The 24,122-nt window shown below is 46.3% G+C and overlaps 1 long non-coding RNA gene across 1 annotated transcript; it reads right to left on the minus strand.

Moving 5' to 3' along the window:
• Nucleotides 1-13,401: 13,401 nt before the first annotated feature.
• Nucleotides 13,402-15,188, minus strand: LOC119109177 (uncharacterized). The gene is made up of 3 exons (XR_005095405.1): nt 15,100-15,188; nt 14,536-14,691; nt 13,402-13,424 (listed from the first exon to the last, which is right to left on the minus strand). It is a non-coding gene; the product is annotated as an uncharacterized LOC119109177 (long non-coding RNA).
• Nucleotides 15,189-24,122: the final 8,934 nt, after the last annotated feature.

Below are 24,122 nucleotides of genomic sequence, written 5' to 3' on the forward strand. Positions count from 1 at the left end.
TTATATATAAACTGCCAAAAAACTGGTGATTGCTACGTTGCGCATGTCAAAAAGTTCACCAAACTTTTCCTTCGCCCAGGAACAAGACACAAAAAATTTGAACACTGCTCACTTACCCTGCACCAGACGCAGCTGTCACCACGAAAATGGCGGCTGGCATCAGCTTTCGTGCACTTAGAGGTGTTCCTGAGGTGTGGTTACCAAATGGAAACAGATGTTGCTGTCGTCACACAGCGAGCCCATGAAGCCGTCAAACAATGACGTGATGGGACGCATTTTTAGAACTTTCAACTTTTGCTACTTAGGGTCGTTTTTGAACACTGAAAGCTTACCAACAGCCACAAGTAAGCCTTTCGCATCACATCCGATGCTTATCTCAAAATCTTCAAGTGTGAAACATTCCCGGCGGATTTCTCGGAATTGGCTACTCTCGGATTCGGTGGCGTGACTGCCAACGAGTACTTTCGCAAATGCGGTGGTAGGGGCGGCCGGGTGGGAAATGGCGGACAGATGGCTAGCATGGCCGGTGCTAGACGCCGGGACGGTTTAACCAAAGTCAACTCCCGTCGTCATTCGGACAATGGCGGTACGCAGCGGTCGTGTTCTGTGGCAGAGAGGTGGTGGTGATTTGGTTTTTCAGGGCGCGTCGGCATCGGGTCAATTTTGCGCCCACTGTGGCAGAGAGGCCGAAGAGCCTGCGGGCCCGATAGGTGTCTTCAGCAGAGCGGACACCAGACGCGGCCTGGCACGCGTCTCACCGGCAGTGAACGACTGAGTTAGGACCAGCGCACTGCTTACCGTCACAAACCAGGCAGACGTGAGCCCGTCTGCTCACGTGCCCGTTACCAGCGCCTCCGTAAGCCGGTGCAGATTCGGCGAGTTCGGCGGGGGGGGGGGAACTCAAGGATTAGGGGAAGTGGGCGCAAAAGTAAGGAGAGGAGAACGGAAAAAGGTGGCGTAGGTGACAGGGCAACTCCCAAACACCAAATTTATATATGTTCCAGTCCACAAAGTCTTCTGCATCACCTTGGTTTTGCTGTTCGAAACCGCGTGTATGACTGGCAGGTATCGGACCCTGTCGCGCCCGGCAATTTCAACTAAGTTCCCCGGCACAGGCTACTAAATGAATTCGAGTTTGTTTCTTGTTCGCGGGTGGGTACAGGGGCGGGCTTTGTAGTTGCTGACGGCGGCAGGCATGTGATACTGCGCCGGCAACAGAGAAATTCGACCGTAGGGTGTCTGCGGCGACACAATCCTATTCAAGCGAGACGATGCTGGCGGTCCCGCCCTCCGACAACTACAATGAACGCTCTTCCCGTTGCAGCAGTTGCATATACGACCACACATCAACCCTGCACACGATTCATTTACAGGATAGGCATTTAGCCATAGCTCCCAACGCAGTTGTAACTGAAGTCGACCTGGTGTTATCGCATGACCTTGGTCTAGACTGATCTTAGTGACCGGACATAATTTTTACATTACTTTTAAACTGTTATGTAGAAGGCATGTCGCCATCATTACCGACATGATGGCAGCGTTTCGCAAATTTTAAAGTGCATTTGTGAGGAACATTATGCGTATAGATAAAACGACATTAATAACTTTATTCCCCAAAGAAGACAGAGGAAAATGGAGAGATAAATATGATATTTCGGCTACATGCGTTCATCAAAAAGAATATCGGTGGCAATTTCAAATTTGTCTGCCGATTTTACTCGACGTTTCAGTTTTTTTCTTCAAATACAGCTAGCCATAGTTTTTACAGACCACCAACATGCAGGGGATCAAACAAGGAGCAATTTGCCAGTCATTTCTGTGATACAGCGCACATCTAACTGATAATTAAAATGCGCGAAAAATACCTGCATATGCAAATGAGTTCAAGTTAACGGGCATCACGCATACCACATCATTTACTTCCGCAAGCGATTTCAAGTAAACAGGCATCTTGCATCACGCATCACTTTTGCGTGCAAACGATTTCAATTAAACAGACATCGTGTATCAAGCGTCAGACAACACTGGCGCATGAGGGCGATTTTAAGCCAGCATGCGTAACACATCAAGACACTTGTCACATTTAGATAATCGTTAATGATGACTCCTGTACATTGAAGTCTGGTCGCCAAGTTCTTATAAAATAGATTCACCATTTTTCCTGTCTGGATGGTCCCGAGCTTTGAAGATACATTTGAGCTCGAAAAGGAAATGGTCCGTACCTCCTTGGATTTTAACCTTAGCGTGCTCTGTCAAGAAGATGGTCGCCGAAGAGTTATTTTTATTATCTGTTTCGTTTTTAGCATTTAGCAGGTGTTCATCACAAATGAAACGAGCAGGACGCATAGACTTCTCAACATAGGCTATATACCTCCCATGTTTTTCGCGCAGTTTACGCTTAAATTTGTAAACCACATTTCTTCGCGTGCAAACCCCCTAAAAGCTGAGGCACTGCATAAATGGCACCTATCGCACCCCGGGCACATATGCTTCGAGATAATATATTTAACCAGACAGTTCTTTAGCCCCTTATCGTTCTTCTAAGCTATCCGTAAGCGCGGTTTTAATTGTGTAAGGATATGTTGAATTTTCCAGAGCAAGTGTTCATCTATGTCATGTAGTGTTAACCCAACTTCTTTACCCAATTCGGCCTTTGCAATGGACCGTACAGAAAGGGCGTCGGCATTTGGGTACACTAGTGACGGTAGAAAAGAGGAACAATCGTACAACGTTAGAAACGGGGCTGCGATCAAGCCCACCAACTCTGGCATGATTCTGCACTGCGAATCTGCGCATCCGACTTCCACTAAACACAATATAATTCGAAATACGCTCCATATGGCTCTAAGCAACTTATCAAGCAGTGAAAAACACGGAAGGAGCATAAAAATATGGACTTAGCTCTTGGGCAATGTATATTCTCCACGACCTTTAGGTTGAACGTTGGAAGAGGTCAAAACATCTAGAGGGCATGGGGGATGCATGCTAGGAAACGGGAACACGCCCCGTCAACCGGCGGATTCTTAACACTACCTTGCACAGCTGAGCACCTGCTTTTGGAAATCAAACGTATCGTTAGGAAATCGAAACTGCGCGTACGCATAGCTTGGACGAACAAGAAGCTAAAATAAGTATAAGGTGAAATATTCTATCTCGAAGCCTAAGTGTCCGAGGGGCAATGAATGCTACTTATGCAAGCCTGGGCTTCAAGGGGTTTGCACGATAAACAGCGGGGTTTATAAAATTAACGCGCGCCCGGGTGGCCGGCACAGTACCCTTCGCTCGGGTGGGAGAGTGTGGGGGGGGGGGGGGGGGGTAATTGCATCCGCTGAGACCTCAGGAACAAGAGAGCTAGAGACGCCAAATTCACAGGGTGTGTTGACCTGTACGTGAACTCACTTACGTTGAAGTTCGAGGTTTCTAGGTCATGATCTCTGGATTAAATAAGGTCAAACGAGGTCAAGTTCCAGGTTGGTCTCCAAAGGGCCTCTGGAACCTAGATAACTGTACCAATCAAAAGATCATATGCTCATGTGAGATCAGTGGCCTTGTGTAACCTTGTGAAAGTCATGGCGACCAAGATCATACAAGACTGCTTTGAGTTTTGCAGTTGGATAAGCGACAAGATTACGCTAGGCAGTATGCTGCTAAAAATAAAGTGTTGACCTGGATCATTTCAGATCAGTGACTTATTCTGACATTTAAGAAGCCCATGGAAGGTGTAAAATGTGGTTTACATTATCAACAAATGTGAAATGAGCACCAGAAACTACCCCATACAGCAAGCCCTCGAGTAATAAAAACGGTTGGTCCTGCCCGTGGTCTGACCTTAACACCTGACCCTAGTTCAATTTCATTTGCTTATTCAATTGTTGTGTATCCTAAGGAAATATCTGAGGTGTATGGCTTCGCTTAACACTGCGTTGTTGGATCAGGCTGAACGATTCTCGAAAAAAATCGCCTTCGATGAAACCATGACCTAACTCTGACCTGCCACAGGTCAGTGGCCTTACATAGTGCATCTAAATGTTTGATGCCAGACGATCCGCTATGTAGTTGTCTACAGCTACGCAAAATCTGGCGCGGCTACGCCGCGCCATTCCGAAATCATTCTATAACAATTTTCGAGGTGGAGTCAGTTTGACCCCACTCGAGCGCGTGTCAAGTCTAAACTTTGTGAAAAAAAAACAGAGGAGTGATATCGTCGATGTCGGCGAGTCTTTTCGCGTTACTGATTTGAGATATAATAAACATCTGCGAGATGCCAATATAAAAACAGGTAATACCATTTTCGGTCGATATTTTTTGGGCAAAACACGCTCGGGTGAAATCCAGGGGGATACGGACCCTTCACCCATTTTAGAGCTCAGGCCCCTAGAGTAAGTGGAAAGAACCCGATACTAACATGATGGGCCTCTGAGCAACTGAGTGTACCCTGGCGTATGACGCCCCGGAAAAGCGTACGGACCCTTTCGGGAAAACGGGAGAAATCCGTGGAGGAAAACCTGATCGATCAAGAGTGCTCAGGCATAGAAGCAGATAGCGCCCGAACAGCGGCATTGGACACCACGAGAAAGTGCAAAGATATCAAGGGTAACGTAGAAAGCTCCCTAGCGATCAGACTGACCCGGCAAGTGGACATATAAGGTCCAGGCAACAGCGCTGTGTCTCTGCACACCGTAATCAACCCCGAAATTTCCCCAAGCAACGCCTTCTCAATCAGCAGACAATCAACTTTATCTGCTCATAAAGTCTTTAATTTTGCCAGTAACCGTTCTTGGTCGTCTGTAGGCCCAAAGACGTCCAAATGAGTTGCATGTAACGTTTTGTTAGAAAACTGCGGCCCGTAAAGCAGCTGGCCCGTCAAGAACATAGGAACATCCATTCAACTAAAAAGTAACCAAAACACAGCATGGAGAGCCTCGGAACGATCGAGTGTGCCCGAGCAGGTAACAGATAGGGGTGCCCCGACAGAAGCGCGTGGCCAGTTCCCGAGCAGGTTATTACATCGGGCCCCCGTCAAGAGCTCAGGGACCTCCATTCAAACAGAAAGTCCTCAAAACCCAATGAAGAGGGACCCCCGAAAGATAAAGTGTGTCCGAGCGTCTTAACAGATAGGGCTTCTAACAAGAGCGTACGGCTCTCCATTCAAATAGGGCTTCCCCAAGACCCAATGTAGAGGGCCCCCGAAAGATCGAGTGCATCCGAGCAGGCTATAAGATGGCCTTGACAAGAGCGTAGGTCCCTACATTGAAATACCCAATATGCTGGGCCCCTAAACAATGCAGTGTGCCGGAGCGCATGGGGCCCCGACAAGTGTGCAGGGCCCTCCACCCAAATGGAAAGTTTCCTGGACTCAGTTTCGAGGGCCCCGACCAACAGAGTGTGCATAAGCAGGTTAACAGATGAACCCCGACAAGAGCGTAGAGCCCTAAGCAAGTGACATAAAATTGGAGGCGCCCTAGACCAACGCAGAGGGCCCATGAGCAAGTGTGTCGGTAGGTAAACCGAAACCAACGTAAACGGCCCCCGAGCCACTGTGAATACCCGGGCAAGTCAACATGTGGTCCCCTGCTGTAGCCCACAGAGCCTTTCTGGCGACTGGAAAGAATCCGTGGAAGGCCTCTGATTGACAAGAGCGCCCCGACACGCTAGCAGGAAGAGCACAGAAACAGTGCAGGGCCCTCCGAGCAAACGCAAAGCAGTCATTATCGGCTGGCCATGTGAATCAGCCGTCGGTCGACATCTCCTGTTTTGTCTAGATGACGTCATTAGGGAGAATTAGCATCGCTGCCGTCCGGCCAGTAGCGCTAACCAACATGCGGCAGCCCGTGAAGATATTTGTAACCTGGCGCGAAGACTGCGAACGAATATATTCTATAACACTGTTGTAGGACTGTCAGCTGGTATTACAACATGCTTGTCGGTCGAAAGCAGCCATTTTAGCTTATTGACTCCTTGACAGCGTGTACCGTTATACCGTGTGCACACAATATCACTGTGAAAGTGCCGTCGGCAGGCAAGATTGAATCGGTCGTCGGCCTGCATGAGCTACTTTGTTTAAATGACCCCTAACGACGCATTTAGAAGTAACCGCAACCAGCAACAATTCACCAATCAGCAGCCGTAACTACCACTAAATTCGGCTGGCCGGCCTGTGGCGTGATGACCATTGTACAGCAGCCCAGGAAAATTTCTTAGAATTGCGTGCGATGACTGCGTCATTCTGTATCTCATAGCACTGTGATAAGGCTATCAGCTGGCACTGCAGCAGGTTGTCGGCCGATAGTGTCATCTTATTTGGTTGATCCCTCTCCCTGAAAGCATATCACTCAATGCTGGCGGGCCGGCCGAACTGGCGATTTGCAATACCGTGGCGTTCAATAGGCACACGCTCTGGTGGGGCTAATTTGACCTCCCCTGAGGGTTTTTCCCAAAGAACTTCCCAATGCCTCGGCGAAACCGCGCCAACCTTTGCTGAACTGTAGGAAATTTACTCTCTGACTTTTTGGTACCAATAAAAAAATCTACTTTGCAAGGTCGCTAAGCTGTGACAGGTGAAGATCAGCCTATGGCTGTTAGCAGAGGCAATCCTAGGTGTTCGTTCAATTTGATGCGACAACGAAGTTTTGCACTAAGCCGCGAAGTCATCCTTCTTTGAGATGGTTTATTTAAAAAAAACATTGGAATTTAGGATAGCTACTTATTCTAAAAACCGTCCGTCAGGTATTGCTTTCAGACAGAGGACAACACAAAACTTCCTTTAAGGCGTAGTTTCCCAAATTTCAAAAAATTCAGATTTCCCATCTCAAATTTCGTGGTCATGGAAACGTCAACAGACATCTTAGTTGGACTTGATACAGTTCGGAAAATGCTACCGACCTAAAACAGCCCCGATCAAGCTTTTGGTTTAAGGAACATGCCACTTAGCGTAAGCCATGGCGCTTATTAGAAAAAAAGACGTGAGTTGTTCAGTGCATTTGCGAGGAATGTTTTCACATAAACAAGACAGTAGCAATAGCCCTATTCCTCCGAAGAAAACCAGGAGAATGGAGATATAGATGCGTTGATACTTCGGCAACGTGCCTTTATCGAAACGAATAGCAGATGTGAATTCAAAATTGCCTGCAGATGATCCTACTCCAGTTTTTCATCCATTTTTTTATCCAGTTTTTCTTTTTTTGAAACAGCGAGCCACAGTTTCACAGTACACCGACACTCAGGAGATTGAACAGAAAAGAAAAGCAAAACATCCAAAACATCTAAAACATTTCTGCTTATCGTTGCTTTCTAACAGGCACTGACCTTAATAAACACTAGTGACATTTTGTTTTAGAGATACCTAACTAAGATACTTAAGTACCTAAGTTTAGAGACACCTAACCTTCGTTAGATGCGGTTGAATGGGGAGGTCCGAGGGCACTTCGAACACAGATTTGGAGCCTTACCTTTTTGAAATTATTGGACCCGACGGTCATGATCTAGGGACCTCAAAGTTCAACAGAGGTGATTTCACACAACAGCCTGCCTACCCTGGGAATATAGTTTCACTAGCTCTATCACTATTCAACATCTCACTGCGAGGTCAAATTACCCCCTCAGTCCTCGCATTCAACCGGTTACCCGAGCGCGTGTCAAATGAAGCTCTTGTTCGCTGCGCGTGTGACTATGTCCACACGACATCGCCGTGGAGCATTTTCCGCTGGCTTTGTACGTCGGTTGTCGGTTGTCATTCATTGTACCGTCATTTCTAAATACGGCAGTGCGGACGGTAACGTGATGTCAAATATGTGGCGGCACGGAAAAATGCTTAAAATTGCACGCAAAAGGTGCGAAAGCATGCATTTGATCGCACTGCTGTAGGGCTTTCAGCTAACTCAGCAAAATGCCTCTCGGCCGAAGGCATCCATTTCATTGGGTTGGCTCCCTAGCAACGCATCAGCGAAATCATCTGAAAAACTGCACTCGAGGCACAGCGGGCTCTTGACTATGGCTCTAGAAAACAGGCGTTGCGTTGCAATGTACATGTGGGCAATCCTATAATTGATCGGTTGCAGCCTGGAATGTACATGTGGGCGTACATCAGTTGCATGGAACTGAATAGAGGGGCATTCCACAACAAATCAACGGGCCGAAGCGTTAATTTTACACCCTTATCTCTTGGATCTTGATGAAGATGAATTACAGGGGTTGTCAGAGGTGCTGAAGACGTCTATGGCATTTTCTGGCCTGTCAGTTAAGCGGCTCGGGATTTACAGCCTCCGGCATTTCTGTGTTTGTGGTGGGATGACTTCATTCGGCGGCGATTTTATCACTACGATGAAGGAAAACCGTATAAAGCTATACGTCAAAATGATGTCAAAACCCTCCAAATTACGTGTGTGTCGTGGTTGGAATCATCACTGCACAATAAATATGTATTGTGGCATTGTGAGTATTTGCAATGCATGTAAAGTAATTTTTTTACCAAGTTTTTCTTAGTTGCACGTGAAAGAGTGTTGTTTTGACCTCATAAACCCAATACAAAAAGGTGTTTATCGGCTTGGAGAGGTTTGTAAACAATGTTTCAAGGGACTACGCCTCATTCGCGCCATCCGTCGGCAGCTGCATGCGCAGCATCTCCCACGCGTCTCCCCGCACGGGCGGCGGAAAATGAGCGCAATGTGAGAAAACACGAAACTTAACAACACGATGGCTTGCATGCGCGTGGAAGTCGACTTAGTGCGCCAGTGGATCAGTCTAACTCTCCCTAACTAATCAAAACTCTTGAGATCAAGCGACCGCTACTTCCCTCTCAACACCTGAATCTAACACGGACAAGGACAGTCTGAGCACTCCCTGGGGCTGCTGTGTGGACCTTCTGTGTCTCAATGACAGTCTGAACACTCTCTGGGGCTGTTCTGTGGACCTTCTGTGTCACAATGACAATGTTGGCCGTATCCAAGCTAAATTTGTCCTCTGCCCGAAGGACTTCTCCTTCAGTACGAAGAAACATACCGTCTGTACATTAGCCTTGCCCTGTCAGAGCCGGCATAGCTTCTCAGCAGAGCGAATACCATCGGACTGGAGGCGCCACAGGCTGGCACTGTCAGTATCCTTTCCAAGATCTCCCTCCCCCCCCCCCCCCCCCCCCACTTCGTCGCAAGCGCTCTTCTCTTCCCTTTCCTCGAGAGCTTCGTTCTCGGGTAGTCTATTTAAAGGTCATCGAAAATTTTACATTGGTGCTATGCCGTTAAGTGATGTCTGGTAACCGCAATTATGGCTTCTGACAATTTGGCCAAGAACTCATCCATTGGAAGAACAACCTTTGTTTAATTACAACGTTCAGTGCTCACACACTGGCTAAATCTGATTTTATCGGCCAAGTTTAAAATGTTCTTTGCATGCACAGTGATGGTGTTAATAAAAAATGATCGAACTCTATACTAGGCGTAGACAGTTCTCACACGCCCGTATCACGCATGATTTCCTATGAACATCCCGCGCGGCGCGACTCAGCAGGTTCTTCAAAGTGGCATCGCAGCAGCCCAAGAGATCCAATCATCAGATGCGCGCTATAACCTTAACAGCACACTCAAATCGCGTTACTGTCGTTGCTACCCATCAGCACGCAGTGTACACAGGGCAATAGTCTTAGGTTTGTATATTTTTCAGAGTACAGAGTGTTTCAGGCTTTGGAAACAATTATTTCGCGAGTATTTTGACAAATGAGTGCACTGCAAACATTGCAGAACACAGACGCCGAAAAAGCGAGGCAAATAAAAGATGCTTCGTTTTTAGTAGTCGGCACAGAGTTCATCGATATTTGTCTCGCAGGAGTAGCTGGTTAAAATAGAAATTCTGGGCTGTTGAGAGGGATTTTGAAAAATCTTGCATTATCGCTAAAATCGGGGATGTCTGGTCTCAATAAGTGAGTACAGAGAAGGTGGCGTACTCCCCTTAAACTTCGCTGTGCACTCGTTTTGTTCTTTGCAAACGGATCGCCGCAACGTCGTTGTTTGAGCGTTGCATTGATGCAAGGCGCTGCCAACACAACCGCGCGCTCCACCCGCACAACAGGGACTGGATCAACCCTCAATTAGTGGGCTTTTGTCTGACTGAGTCGTCCCATATAAGCCAGAGACGACACCACCCTCACGGGACGCCCTTGCCTTCTTCTGCTCCAACTACCCCGCCCCAACAATGCGCGTGAGGTGAGGAGGGGGGGGGGGGGGGGGTCGGGAGGAGGCGGTGCACCGCGTGGCCAGTCTTCGTGCGCCATGCATGATTCGTTGGTGCATGGACCATGTCCCCCCAAGCACATAACCACTTTTTTGTTTTCTGACTTTGAAGAATAAGCTACTCCAGTCAACATGTTAACAAGGAATATTAATATCACAAAGGAAAGTCGTTCGCACTTAACAAAAGCTAATCATGTCCTGGCTATTATTTATTATACAATGATGATTTCAAGAGTGGCGTATAGCTAATCAGGACAGTTTTCTTATCATTTTAACATACAGGTTTGTCAAAGTATCTTTCAAGCGAGTAGAAAAGATCAGTTCCCAAAGTGCTCCCAGACCTCCACATGTAACCGCCTTGGACCTAAATTCCTGTTCTCAGCAAGCGGTCACTGGTGTTGGTCCTGGGTCAGTGACCTTTTTGACCTTTACAAAGTCATGTTAACCAAAAACCTGCAAAAATGTTTTCAATTTGGAATTGGAATGAGAATCAAGGATGACGTTAGGCGGTGCGTTCCTAAAAAAGTTGCTGTGCTTCACTTTACGTCAGTGACCTATTCTGTCCCTCAGGAAGTTCATGGAAGATGTCGCTGTCGATCCCTGTTATCAAGACATTACAACTTTTCGAACAGCCCCACATGGCAAGATCTCGAACACAAAAGCGGGTTGGTTTCAACCTTGCTCTGAGCTTCATACCTGACCCAAGGTCAACGTGAATTATCTTGACGCTAAGACTTTGCAATGCTTGAGCAATGCAAGACATAATAAATAATAAACTGAATTAACATGACCTTGCATGAACTATGTACGTTATATTTGTTAGGTAAGTTGCATTCTATAACGCATTTTTCGGTCACAAGCTTTGCTCACAAAATCGACAATTTCAAATATGTACATGTTTACATCTTTTTTATAATCGGACGCGAAGAGTGTGACTGTATGTATTCAATAGGGCTGCTAAAGAGCTATTAGATTCCCGTACGTCACACTTGCCCGATTAGTCCATCCATTGTGTTTGGTCAGCCACACGACAGCGTCTCATCCAACGCTGGCTGGCCTTCCGCAACAGCGATTTGCAAAGATACGGCGACAAATTTAAGATACATTTAGTCGTGCGTGGTGCGTATAGCCGTGTGCACACAATGTCATTGTGGAAGTGTTGTGGAAGCAATATCGGCATGCTATGGAATTGGCTAATCGGCCGACATCACCATTTTTCCATTAGTTACTGTGGTCTGACCAAGGCCATATAGATACTGAGGTAGGACGCCCTAGTCTCCGTAGATGTAAAACTTCACTAGGGTCTGAGCCTGACTGCTCCTAGCATGACGGCTAGCATAAGGCGGCCATAGCTAAGTTTTTAAGCGCACGTGATATGTAATGCGAAATATATGAAAGTGCGCTTATAAGCGCACTTTGTGCATTCATTAGCTGTTCTACAGGGCTACCAGCCGCCAGCACCATACGCTTGTACGATTAGGGCATCCATTTCGTTTGTTCGGCCCCACGAGAGCGTCCCGCTCAACGCTTGGTCGTGTCTAAACCGCGATTTGAAAAATAACGGCGTCCAAAATATAAGTATTTTATTCGTGCGCGGTGGGTACGACCACGTGCCCTTGATGCCAGTGTGGGAAAATTATCGGCCGGAAATGTATCGGCCGGCTCATCGCCCAGCATGACTTTATTGTTCAGATCACATCTTGACGGCATATTGCTAACTGAATCTGGTCCGTCCGTAGCGTGATGGCCAGCATGGAGCGACCCTGGAAAAGTCGTAAATCTCGCGTTATGAATTCGACGGCGAGTATTCGATAGGTCTACTTTAGGGTTGTCAGCTGCCAGCAAAATGCACTTATCCAATAGGGGCTTATACTTTTAACTTATCGTTTTTATTTGTTCGATCCCACGACAGCGGCTCGCTCAACGCTGATGGGGGACGGTGGTTTTCAAACATACGGCGGCCAATTTGAAATGTCTTTAGTCGTGCGCACGCCGCGGGTGACGTCATGCGCACACGATGCCCTCGTCAGAGCACTATCGGCGGGCAATGTAAATCACTTATCGATCGCCATTATATTTTGCTTTCAAATCAAACAGCGTATCATATCTTGTTCTCCTGATTATCGGCAGTCCATAACCATTGACGGAAGCCTCATGCTCTCAGCTTGACATTGCGGGACACATATTAAGCCTCTTACTCTCTGTGGAGATGCTGGGAGGGGGGGGGGGGCACTTTTGAAAGTACCCTTTCTTGGGAGATGCACACATCCTATATTGTCAAAGTGCAACTCCATCGTTTTCTGTTTGCATAGAATTTGCCACCATCTTACGCCCAATGATCGTAAACCCCTAATGCAGTCCCACATTATCCCCATCTTCTGTACTACCTCTCGGTCTTGTTTATGGCCGCAGCGTGTCACCTAAACGGAGCACAAGGAGTGATAATTCTTTGGGATCAGGTTCGACAGTGAAGCTCGTCGGGGAGAAACGATGGCGGCAACTTTTCAAGCGCTGGACAGGCGCTGTGTTAGTGACCTTATCACCCAACGTGACAGCCTCGCTGCTTTCAGGGCTCCTAATGGTTCGCGGGCTCCGGTGGCGATCCGGTCCCATTCAACCCACGTACCGCTGTATGCCAGCGACCCACCCGGGGCGGCAGCGGCGAGCGCCCTCTATCTGCCAGCTTTCCGCCTGTCGGTGGCACGCGGGGCCTGTTCATCTTGCGCGACCTCAGCCCAGAGCCACCTGCCGCCGACCATCATCGCCTCTCGCATCCGCATGGAGCTTACGTACCTAAGAGCTTACTCTGCGTACAGAAATGGAGAGTTGTGCACTACCCAATTGCTGCCTGAAAATGAAACATTTTGCAGGCAGCATTTTACCAACAAACTAAATCATGATCTCGGTCACCAGATAGGGGAGTGCACTGTTGTAGTTTATTTAGTCTGCAGACGAAACTGCACAATGCCATTGGTGATGAAGACAAAACGTCTCAGTAAACTGTACTCGCCTTGAAAGCAAATTGCGCGTCGCGCAAAGCGAAAGTTTAGCCTAACTAAATATAATACCGGTGCTTCAAATGGTGACGGTATAGAGCTATCAATGTTGCTGTGTTTGTCCAGGATAAGGGCTGGCTCATTCTTCCGCAAGGTTCATGCCATCTCCGCCCATCTAGACGATGTATGTCAGGACGAAGCCCAAAATCTGAAAAGTGAAAATGACATCATGTGACCATGTTGTCATGGAAGCAACGGTGTTTGGCGGCAACGCCGTCAACATCGGCTGCGATATCTAGAGAAAAGAGCTGCGTGTTGAAGAGCTAGAGTAGGGAAACTGCGTATAGAGGAGCTAGAGGAGAGGAGATACGAAAAGAGAAGCTGGAGGAGAGAAGCTAAGCATGCCTCTGTTTCTTCAAACGTTCGGGCGAGCTTCGGTAACATCACACCCATATCAAGGGCTCAGTTGGATGATGTCGGTTGACATGTTTTGGTTACCAAGCAACATGGAAATTTGCTGTTTATTTAAAAATTATGGCTGATAATGACGGTGGTCAACAGGGCAATAGCATGTCGTACCATTACAGATCATAAATGCACCCGGATGCTATAGCCTAAGCATAAATATGAATGGTTCAGTTCGATCAGTTTGCATTTGGAAGCATTCACCGCTAAAAAATTTCATTGGTGCCTGAAGCATGTTTACTTCTATTCGAAAAATCAGATGACCGTAATCGCTATATTAAACATAAAGTTTTGTCAGCTCAGTCCTGCACAGCTTGGCGACAGATGTGTGCAAGTGCAAAAGAGAATGTGTGAACGTGCAAAATAAGTATATCGGCATTTACCATTCGGTTTTTAATCGTGAGCGCCATGTGATAACACTTCCTTGGATGACACTGTACATTTCGAAAACATGCCACATAAAGGAACTTGCTTAGCAAATGCCGTGTTTTTAGTTAAATGCTTAGGCATTGGAGCATGCTTTCTTGCTCCACATGCATCTTTTTCCCAGGAGATTTTCTTCATGTCTAATAATTTTGCAAAGTTTCATCTTAACCACGGGCCGTATAAAAAGTGAGAGCACGTAGGACGGGAGGAGGTGCTTCCACTTTGACAGTGTTTTGGTCCACAGGGTTACGAGCGGAGATAAAGTAATGGTCGCACTATTTGTACGCTCGGAATTGGCTGGAATTAACAGCTCATCACCGAAATGCCCGCGTCTAAGAAAAGTAAAGCTAAAACGACATCATGATGGAAGCGAGTCCTCTAACACGCAGAAACAACACACACTGAGATTCACACGACTCCCATCTCACCGAAAGGATGTTTGAATTCTGGACGATGAAAAAACCCATCACTTCGACACCGAATGGACGTTTAGCCTTTTGTAAGAGCACCTTCCGTCTCTTTTTAGCTTCCTGCGTCATTACTAGCCAATTCATATCCATCAGTGAGTCCGTTAGTGCAGCGTTCTGGAACAGAGGGAATACAAACCACCTCACAATGTGCAAATCTGACGATTATTTCAGGGGTTCTATGCAGGAGTATTACATGTACGGAAAATAAAAGCAAGAGAAGAAAGAAATTGAGGAATAAAAATAGAAGAGGAAGATGAATGAAAGAAGGAGATAAAAGAGAAAGGAGAGACGGAAAATGCAAGAAAGAGAGAGAGAGAAAGAGAGAGAGAGAGAGAGAGAGAGAGGGAGAGAAAGAGAGAAAGAAAGGGAGAGAGAGAAGGGGGAGACACAATAGCGTTTGAATGGCACGCAACATTTACTTGGGAATCATAGATGATGGCCCAAGATGGTTCTTCGTTCTTCAAACCAATCATGTTGAAACATTCTGAATACGCATTCACCTCAATTCATGGTTGAGCTCACCTTTTCGATCATGAAGGTGCCGTCCATAGACATCCAAACGATGCGGAAAAGGAAGAGGCTTACATAGGTGCAGGGACCCACCACCTTCGCCAACTTGCCCTCTGATGGTGGGCCGTTCGCTGCCTGCCGAAATACCGTGACGAGCCGGCCGTCATCAACAGACCCGGGGCATGACGAGCTGACAGAGACGCTTCAACGGCGCACAGTTGCAACTCTCCAGAGTCCTGAGCAGGTAGTTTACCTAAGTTGAAAAGTCACGAAGGAATTGAACCACCCTTTGTTTATTTACGTTCCGGTATGAAACGTGCTAATGGTGATTGGTACCAACATTGACCTTGCTAATGAAGGCAGCCATTCACCGCGCTGTTACGCATGCTTTGGAGGCGCTAGCTGATGACCATTGGACGGGCATGTAAAGTGCAGTAACTTATACGTAGCCTGGCGTGCTGATATCATCGAAGTGGGGCTTACAGCGATCACGTAATAGGAGGAGAGGAGAATAGCTGACATGGCAGCGGCGTGTGCTAAGAGTAACGGCACCCTGCTGATGCTGCTCATGATGACGACAAGCCTGAAAAATGGAGTGCTGCATGAATTGGAAATCGACAGATCGGATCACAGGTCGAATAGCGTGTTAAATGCAGTATCAAAAATCACAAACACGCCTGAAAATGCTAAAACCAGTCCTTGTCGCCAGATGGCACAAGACCCGCTGAGGTTCTCGATGCTCCACAGAGCCTCTCACCTGCAGACGCGCGCGTAGTGCTGGGCGGCGGCGATTAGCGGCTCCACCACGGCGCCGTCTGGAGTCGATCCGTCTGGCTGGCGAGACAGCAGCGGCCAGCGCGGTGTCCCCGGCACATCCCTCTCAGGCGTCACCTCCCACGCGTCGTGGACCCAGTCCCGCCCTGGCTGCCGGCTCTTGGTCGTCTCCGGCGTCGGTCCGTCCGTGTGGTCTCCCGACAACGGCCTGTCGCCCGCCGTCATCAGGCTGCTTGATGCCCGGACTGCTGCCGTCTTCACAGGCGCCTCCGCCACGCGCACAGCCTGGGCGCTGATGTCCACCAGCGTCCTGACGGTGGTCAGATGAAAGCTGACCGCGTTCATCCAGGTGAAGCAGCAAGTCTCGAACGTCATCACCAGACAACAGGAGAAAATCACCAGCACCATCTGCAACACGACGACAGCGGGCACAGTTAAAGGCACCTTGTCGAGATATGGCCGACATGGCTTAAGTCTTGTATGAGGCGCTCCTACCCAGATCTACCACCAAAGTAAAAATTAATTTTGATTGTACACATACGCTACGCGCACCAACCATGGCTATCTAGGCCACAAATACGACAGAAGGCGATGAGTCGCTGGCCGATGATCTCCGTTTCCACTGGTATCTAATATGCACCTTACCAATTTATCATGGAGATAGAATCGCTTTTGAACTAGGGTGGCGGTGAAAACGTCCGTCGCAAAAAGACCGTGCAGGAGTGAAGAAATCAATTCACAAAAGATGGAACTTATGATCTCGTGACTGATGATTCAGCAAAGACATCTTTTTCAAGTTGCCATGGACGTAATATCAGAACCCTCACAACACTGTTTTGTTTCTAACATCTTAGGCCATTTAAGTGAAACAGAATACATTAAAGCATCGTAAGTTCATGACAGTGTAATAAGCATACAAAATTATTAACACCAATAATTTGATGCTTCACTTTGCACTTCCCTCCACAGCACTTTTAACACAAAACAGAACAAAGGAACTCAATAAAAAAATAACACAAGAAAATTCAGCAAGCATAAAACACTCAAAAAAAACAACATTAACGAACCTTGGACTCCTACCTAGCAGCCCAACACCAAGTCAAACACAATAGACATACCTCCGGCTTTTGTTAAGATGGGGTCAGGAAAAACAAGCATTTTGTCACTGATTCTGCAAAATACCTATGCTTATTTCCATGAAAGTAGCCTAGCTATGCCTAACCTAAAGAGGCTTTACTTCATCTTATCCTGTCTAACCTGTTGGTATCACAGCAGCAGTAGTGAGGTAGCAATTCTTGCACAATTCATATTGCCACTTGCCATGCACTTAACCAACTTAACCTTACTTAGAGTAGCCCATATGTTGGACATCATCTCATCTCGTCTGTCAGCAACAGCAGTTGTAATAAAGCATGATAAAGCTAATTTTAGGCTGGTTTCAACTTGCATTTCTAGTCAGTTCATTTGTGTATGCTTGTTGACATCATAAAAAGTTGACCTTTGTCAAGGGCAATAATGGGTATACTCCACAAAGCGATCTCTCTTCTCCAAAAAAAACATAACTTTTAGATGACTATACCAGTATTGCTGCTTGTCTTTTCATCTGCAGCAAAGACATTTATTTAGGCCTGTTTATTCATATCTAATGACAAAGTTTGGAATGTTGGCTTCACATTTTAAATGGGATGGTCTGACTATTTGTTACATGGCAATATTTAGCTCATATCATAATTCCTATGCAGCTTAGAGTATCCCTGAATTAAAAGTATAGTGCATTTATACAGTACAGCCATTTGCCAGTCAGCAAACCATGACAACTGTAGAAAACATCTGGTTTAAGGCGGTCATGAGGGAACACTTTAAGTAATTTGGGGCAAATGATCACGAATATGGAACAAAACAAGCCCATTGCATGCCCTGTGACATCATAATTTGTCTTATGACAAAACTCGATGGAGTAAAACAGAAAATGGCTAACTCTGGTTACAAATCATGTGCTGAAAGCAGGTAAGGTAAGCAATTACTTGGTCCATAGGAGACTTGCTGGCTTCTTCCTGCTCCCCAAAGCAAAAAGTCAGTACCATTTGCATGGGCTGCTGGCAGAAAAAGTGATCGCACTCACCCCCCCCCCAAATATAAATATGAATCATGCCCACCAACCTACGAGATTAAAATGCGAAACAACTAGGAGGCGTGCATGATAAACATCTCCAGAGAGCAGAATTTCGCCATCAAACACCTCTGTACTACCTGCGTCAGGTCTGTCCGAAAGCTTGTATGGCAGCATTAGGATAACATTGTCAGGCAGCCTGGTGAGTAAGACAACCGAAAGGATTAGATTTATCATTATTGAGCACCCCCATGAACCAAGAAAGCTGTTAACCGAGGGTTTGACAGGTCAGAAATGGCGATAAAAATAAATTCCGTGCCTCAAATTGTCTCCTTCATTCCCTGTGAATTGTTCACTCTTGGGTACGTATCAAACATGTGTGGGCGGCTGGCGAATTAATCGAATTGATGTATGAAGTACGTACAAGTTTGCAGTTGGAGCATATTGATGAGAAATTGGTCAACATTTTAAGCAACAGATGGTACCTCTAAAGGCAATCAAAAAGAGAGGAAGAATAAAGTGGTATCACACTGGTGTGGTGCCAAGAAAAACGAATGTAGTTAAATAAATGTAAAGACTGATACTTTTCTGGCATCATTTGGTAATCAGCTGATTTGACCTAAAACCTGTTAACAGAAGTGCTCAAATAATGATATTCATCTTGAAAATTTAATTTAGAAGACAGTTCTTGAATTTTTCCCCTCTGCATTTCGGGAGTGATGCAATTTAGTGGCCACGCTTCCTCGGCAAAAAAGAAATACGCGGAGTAATGTTCTCTACCGGGCCTTGCTGGTATTTTCATCAGGCTCTGCTTTCGTGGTGTGGTGGTGAGACCAAAAGAATAAGGGATGCGTTAAAACCTTGACCATAAAAGCATTGGGCACACAGCTGCCGGTTGTGATGCATCTTGTAAACAAACCAAACTTAATGCGTGCTAGCGGCTAAAGTAGCTGGGATTCTTGGGTTTGAAGGTATCTGGCGCCCTTGCTCCGTGCATACATAGACATGATTCAGATATAAGTGAGGCAGGACATAGCCATACGTGTCAAGGCTCTGTGGAGTCTCGTTTATGCTTGGTGGTTTCAAGTGAGTTCGGTTTTGGATGACATCTGAAAACGTCAGAAAAGGAAATAAGGGTTTCGCATGCGCGATTAAACAGTATCAGGCAGCAGCGAAAAGTTCACATAAAATAAGGGGAAAAGGAGTGAAAAATTCTTCCTCATAATGTGTACGATACACTCAAAGTCGGCAATTCTAGGACACTGCTTTCTCCCAATGTCTGAATGGAGCTGAGGTAAACGATTAAGTATGATGCATATGAAAGTAAAGAAAGGCAATAAAAACATGCTACCGAAATAATAGAGTGGAAGCCAATAGAATACGCCCACGGGGAAATGTGATTGCAAAAGGACTTACAAACACACGGTTGTCTGGACTACATTGACGAGAAGTCCCACACGTCGACCTCATTTGTCCTATTGTCGGCCAAGTTGATGGAGTTCATGGTTCACCTGTCGTACCGTACGCCGCAGCTGTGACGTCACATGGCTCACCCGTCGTGCTGCCGGCAGAACACCACCAGGATTGCGATGGCCTGCAGCAGCAAGCCGTACTCGGAGCCGGCCTCGATCAGCTGCCGCAGGCTGGGTCGCTGCGTGGGCAGCAGCAGCATACCGAGCACGGCCAGGCCGAACACGACGGCCAGCGCTGCGGTCAGGCAGCGGCGCCAGCAGCGCGGCGGCCGCTGCAGTGGGCCCCAGCCGGCGACGGCCAGCGTCCGGCTGCTGAGCCAGGCGTGCAGGTGGCCAGGCTGGGCCATCGCCACAGACGGGCTGACGACAGCGGGCGAGCAGTGACGGCCGCCTGGCTGCCGCTCCCGCGCGCTGATGGCGGTGTAGTATGCAACACGCAGGGGCCTAATTTTCACCAAATCAGAAGTGCTCGAGAGCTAAGATAGAAATAATAAAAACCCATCGCTTGTCTCAATAGCGTCAAAAGTGGGTAAATTTTGAAACGGAGGCAACAAAGTTGGAAAACAATTTTGTTTTCCATTTTCCAAATTCCATTTGGCAGATAATGTGTACCCTTCACGAGGCTCTGAACAAATCCTTAAACGTAGAAAATTATCAACTTTTGGGATGCTGCTGAAACCCTAATGTTTTTTTTATAATCCACAGATATATAACTAGACTGCTACCTACATCGTTTGATATGATAAATAGCCTCTATGAGTCAAATGCAATTCAAATAAGACAAATCAGTTATCTCGATCATCTAATTTCAAGCTGCGCTTATGGAATATTTACAACATTTCGCGTTGTCCCTTAGCTGCGGAACAATGCAACGACGCAATTTCCCACAAAAATAGTCGATAAACTTGGATTAATCAGCATTGTAAATATTATCATTCTAGAGCATTTTGTCAGCGCACCTAACTTACATATCTGAAACTTTCCAAATGATTGCCTGTTTTGTCCTGTAGGTTTGTATCTCACTTCAAACTTAGTGTGGTGCCTCGTTTGGCGATCTAGCGACGGCCGGGTGGACGCACGGGAGCTCCCCGTCTCATTAGAAGAAGGATGTTGTTCGGATATCGCTAGCATTTGAAAGCGAACCAACAATCGCATTCATACTTGTAAGTGTAGCGCAAAATAGCCTGCACCTCTTGCCACCGGGTGGATGTGGTAGGTTTCTTTTCTTGAAAAGTGCATCCGTACATGTTTATCAATTAGACTATTGTAGCGGTCGACATACACGCGATCGTCAAATGTTCTTTTATGCGCCGCAATTTTAAAAGCCGACAGAATGATTAAAAAATTGCGGTACCTACACTGGTAAGGTGGATATGTTTAAACCTCATCTGTAAAAGATGAAAACAAACCCGCAATAACTATAGTCTCACTTTTTGACTGAAGAAAATTGTGTCCAGCTTCTTTTTTCCGCCATCCTTCGATGATGTTCCCGTTACGCGTTCTAGTTTCGCAGCGTTTTATTTTATCTCTAAGTTATCACTTGACTGCCCAAAAGGCAAGTGAGAAGTGTTTTTCGGTGTGCTGTCTCATCTCAGCCATGCGAGAAATTTGAAGAAAGCTTAAAGGATGACGTAAATTTTTATTTTTTTTATTTTCGCGAGAGAAGAAATCGCTACGCTTAACGCCCACACCAATCATGCCCACCGTATGACAGAGACGATAAGACCATAACTGAGCATCGTAGGTAAGCTCTCCTTTCAGACACCATTTCACTGAATTTCATTCGGCAAATCACTGCATCATTTTTAGATTTGGCGCTGAACCACAAAACCTGAAACCTGATGACGGACTGTCAGTCACCTCATCACAGTGCGCCGATAAGTAGGAACAGTAGAAACTCAGCCAAGGTACTTAATATGACATTATTTTCATGTCCATCGGCTTATATACTTCGAGTTCCACAATGACTCCCAGTAATACGAACAGCGATGCATACTAAATAGACATCAGTATTCGCAGTGCTATTGTGCTGTCAAAAATATTACTCCTATTATCTAAGCCATCTCGCCAACATTACGATAGTATTCAAACGCATTTCAAGAACTACCAAAAGTGACATTTACTTCCCAAGCACTTAGTCTGACGTCTTGCGCCTGACGTGCTGACGCACCAGGCGCTCCGGAACACAATACCGCTCTCCACTACTATGCAGGTGCACGTTGCTTTACTCTACCAACTGCTGAATGAGATGGTGAAACGGTCCCTTCCGAGTGCACCAAAACCCATCCTTGTGGAATTATAAAACCCACCCCTGCATGCATGTGCGGCGTGAAATCCCTGTCGGGGCAGACGTTCAGAAGTGCTCCCGCCATGCGTCGCACAAACTGTCAACCCCAGCTGGCTAACAAATGACATAGGATGACGTACTGTACTGCACGTTGAATGGATGGTTCGTATCAGCGGCATGCGTTTTAGCTGATACAGTTTTTATTCGACCTTTTCCTGGCATAATGGGTTCAATTACTGATCTATAACCATACAATCCATTGCCAATTGTAGCTCTCGTTAGGACTGATCCACTGGTGTTTTCCGCAAGGATTCTACCGTAGAGGTTGGAAATGACAGGGAGGGGATGAGTCACATCAATCCTTACTCATATCAGTCCACGCTATGGAAAAGGGCCAATCAGGGTGAGGGTTAAAAGCATTTACCTAAATGCACCGAGTGAAGACGTTTTGTCGAACTGATCAAAAGATCAGTGCAAACATCCCCATTTTGTAAACATGTCTTGTCTTATTTCCTTTGTGGCAATCCCAAACACCTATCATGTGTTTTTGTGTGAGTTGTGATGGCTGGTGACAAAGCTGGTAAAATTGAGGCGCCAAAGAGCGATAGAATATAGTATTTGCTTCGAACGTTGTCAAGCTAGAACTTAGCAGCAGTAGGTACATGTGCTGGCGATTGAAACATGAAAGTATCGGTAACGTTCCATTGGCATTTCATATACGCTCATCGATTACTTACCTCCATGTCAATATCTTCAATACGGAAATAGACAGTTATGACAGACAGGTTATGGTAAGCAGTGTAAATGTCAGTGCTATGTCGCTATGTCACTATTGAGCAAGAGAAGGGACGTCTTCCATATAGCATACATCTCCGTTTTAGGCGCTTTAGTCCTTTCGTGGTCTAAAATTGAGCTCTAAGATAAGGCAAAGCCTTCGTTGAAATAAACAAATGGCTGGAGTTGGTGCCTCCGAATTACTTGAAGCTCACTATTGGTCAACAGGCGTTCAAAAATTGCAACAAATAGTTTTCAATGAGTATTTAACTTCTGCTCATGTGAACCAAGATCAAGGTACTGTGATCTAGCGAAGGATGCAATTTCAGAGACATCTTGACACAGTCTCATACCATTCCTCAAGTCGCTAGTTTTCCAAATGGGACACTTACATAATTGGATTACCTAAAATATATTGGTTATCGACGTGGCAAGGCAATCCAAAAAAGTTGCGCGCAGGCACTTCCAATCCGAACCTAGAACATGACGCCATGGCCAAACGATATCACTGAAACGATTAAGGGGAGTGTTTCCCATTTGAAAAAGTGAAGCAAGCATCAGATAAAATGAAACAAGCTCACTTACAGCCATTGGTGTACTTTTGAAGTGGAAAAGAGTGCTTGAGACAGCACAATTCTTGGTTCTGTAAATATGCTCTTAATGTGTTAGGGTTTGATTACGTATGGTACCTCGCACAATATTGAATGAAGAGCGAACTGACGGGCGTAATATCTTGAAATCGGGCTGACGAACGCCAGACATGAACACCTCGGCAATTATGATTTTTGGCCTTGATTTTGTGGAATGGCAGGATTGGAATGGTGGTGCCACGATGTCATGAATTCTAAGATGACTTTAAAAAATTCTTCTCGATATACCTTTCGCCATTTTTGCAGACGTGCGGCTCAGAAACTAAAGGGGTTTAGGTCTTAACACGGGCAGGGTTGTGAAAAGCATGGAAAGGTCTTCAAAATGGCTGTTTCAGTTCAAAACCCCATATAAATGTGGAACACTGGTTTAAGAAGTCGCTGACTTTTAAACATTTGATGGAAACGTCTTGAATGGCTCGATTTCTGGGAGCAAAGTCAAAGCTTCGAAGCGCTTAACAGTGCAATTCAGTGCACTTAACTTTTCAACACAATTTGCTTTGCTCCGGGGACGTATATTTTGACAGAGACGCATCTACTATACGAATGGAATACTGGTAAGCAAAACATGTCACGTTCGTACCTACCATTTACAAATTCTCGTTTACAAATTAAGCAGATGGCTCAGGCACTGTGGGTCTTTGTACTTTCCTACGCAAGACATAATATTTAGGTAAATTGACGAAACGCCGTATGGCTTGGTAAACAAGACCTTCACTGGGTCCAAGTGAAACCTGATCAGTTGGGTTAATTCCATGCTAGATCTTGGGCTGGATCCTCAAAGAGTCCAATCAGCTAAGAAGTGCTTGTCACCGAGTGCACTCCCGAATCCAGAGCCATTAATAAGGACACGGATGTCGATTTGTATATTTTTGGGTGGGTCACTGGCCTCCCCCCAATGTTTAATCTGGCCTTCCAACGGCGAGTTTGGTCCCCCCCCCCCCCCCCCCCCCCAACCTTCTGGAACCCAA

This window comes from Pollicipes pollicipes, unplaced genomic scaffold, assembly GCF_011947565.3.
Source record: "Pollicipes pollicipes isolate AB1234 unplaced genomic scaffold, Ppol_2.1 Scaffold_7231;HRSCAF=8579_pilon_pilon_pilon, whole genome shotgun sequence".
Taxonomy (NCBI): Eukaryota; Metazoa; Arthropoda; class Thecostraca; order Pollicipedomorpha; family Pollicipedidae; genus Pollicipes; species Pollicipes pollicipes.